At 45.1% G+C, this 2,167-nt stretch overlaps 1 pseudogene across 1 annotated transcript; it reads left to right on the top strand.

Moving 5' to 3' along the window:
* The first annotated feature begins 252 nt into the window (after window positions 1–252).
* Window positions 253–1,905, top strand: LOC308271530 (cyclin-dependent kinase 2-interacting protein-like; annotated as a pseudogene). The gene is made up of 2 exons: window positions 253–315; window positions 1,108–1,905. The product of its transcript is annotated as a cyclin-dependent kinase 2-interacting protein-like (transcript).
* The last annotated feature ends 262 nt before the right edge of the window (window positions 1,906–2,167 follow it).

Below are 2,167 nucleotides of genomic sequence, written 5' to 3'. Positions count from 1 at the left end.
TGTAATAATCCTCTGCCTCTGCCTCCATTTGTAGAGTAAGTCTCAAACTGAGGGGGAGGAAAGCTATAAAGAAGCACTGTGTATTAGTAGAAAATTGATCATCCTGTTAAACGTACTAGTTATGAGTCTTGGCTTTTTGTATGGTTTCATAGTTGCTTGAGCAACGAAGGCAGTTTTTCTTAGTGACCTCAAGACATCTTTGGGAAAGATAGAAGAATAGCTAGCATTTCCCTTGGATAACTGTGGGAAGAGATGCTGGTACCTGCAGGACAGTCAGTTTCTCTTCCTCTTCAGCAAACTAGGTCAGACAGTTGGGTATGTGTAAATATTCTGGTCAGCAGCCCCGCCCCTTGGCTCTGGGCTTCAATAAATGTTCTTCTCCTACCAGAGGGTCAGCTGCATCTGGATATGGATTGTCACTGTTACATCCTTACTAGCCAGAACAACATCTAGCAAGTAGGCTGTGCTCAGAAATATCTGTTGAAAGGAAATAGCTAGGTTTTTAATGTACTTATACAAATTCTTATAAGAATAGTATGTCCTTAGAACCAACATGTGTCCACATAAGGTGTAGGTATTAGGCTGGCCAGGCTACTTACCACTGGGTATGAGGACAATTATGGTGACTATACCAGCTGTAACGGTCTAGAGTCAAGTTACAATCTTAGAAGCTAAAGAAAATTCCAGAGCTTGAGAGAAAGACAGGTATCGGGTGATCTGACTCATACGTGAATCCAAAAAAGCTGATCTAATAGAAGTAAAGAGTAGAATGGAAGTTACCATAGGCTGGGGAGATAAGGTAGGAGGGAGGACAGGGTGACCAAAGGGTACTAAGTTACAGGTAGATTGGAGCCAAAAATTCTGTTGTGTCATTGCACACTGGGGTAATTATAGATAGCAAAAATGTGCTATATATTTTTAAAAGCTACAGGAGTAGAGCACTTGCCTAGCATGTCTAAGGCCTTTGGTTGATCTTCAGAACTGTAACCCCATCCCTGACCCCTACCCCTGCAAAAGGGAAGGGGGAAAAATCAAAGAGAAGGGATTTTGTATGTTTTCACCATAAAGAAATGAACTGGGATACCTGTGGGCCGAATTGAAACAAAGACTCTTAGAGCTACAATACTCAGAAAGCCTGCATTATCTGTCAGTACAAGAAAAATTAAGGATAAGGGAGCCAACTGGCATCATTTAATACTGAAAAGGGAAGCCCTCAGCAATGCGAGTTTTACCACTGCAAGTAGCATTGCCAATCTGAAAATCAGCTTGCTGAGTAAAGACAAGATAGAATTAGATAGCAGCAGTCTAGCTTCCAATGGAGATGAAGAATGGATGCATCTGGATGCATCTGGAATATGATAAGGAACTTGAGACTCCATGTGAGGAACTGCAGGCCACCTTGGATGGCTTGACCAAAATACAGATGAAGATGGAAAAGCTGTCTTCCACTACCAAGGGAGTCTGTGAACTAGAAAATTACTGTTACCTGTTACGGCTCTGCTATTTCATACCTGGCCTATGACCCATTTTTATGAGGTATCCGGCCGGCTGTCTGACATGTACTGGGAGGAGCTGCTCCTGAAGCGCGCGGTGGACGCAGAGCTGGCACACACCGCCGACAGCAACCTCGCCCTGACCTACCTGTTGCTGTGGCTGCACCATCCCTACATGGGGAGCGACAGCAAGTTGTACCTGGAGAGCACGCTGCTCAAGATGGGGGCACTGAGCACTGGGACCCTGGCTCCCTCCCTGGGCCTGGGCAGACTCCTGTGTAGGACTGGCTGCCATCCCCAGAACCAAACCCTCCACTTGGCCATGGCCACTGGCCCCGTGGGGACCTCCTGGATCATTTCACCAGCCGGCTGTGCTTGCTGCATGCCATTCCCAAGCACTTCAAAGAAATAAATGAGTTCCCCATAGAAGGGCCGAGGGAGCTGGCTTTCGTAAATTACATGTGCTTTATAGATTTTTTTGTGTAGAAAATCCCTCTTTCATATTTTTACTTTATACCTATCTACGTTCACATTTTTATGAGGATGTTTTCTGTAATTACAACTAATGTTTAAGATCTCATAGAAGCTGGGCATGGTGGCCGACACTTGTAATCCCAGCATTTGGGAGACTGAGACAGTAGGATCGTAGTTCACAGCCAGCCTCAGCTGCTTAG

This window comes from Muscardinus avellanarius (genome assembly GCF_963383645.1).
Source record: "Muscardinus avellanarius genome assembly, chromosome: 1".
NCBI classification, from domain to species: Eukaryota; Metazoa; Chordata; class Mammalia; order Rodentia; family Gliridae; genus Muscardinus; species Muscardinus avellanarius.
Note: the sequence above shows the minus strand (reverse complement) of the source record. Positions and strands in the feature narration are given on the sequence as shown.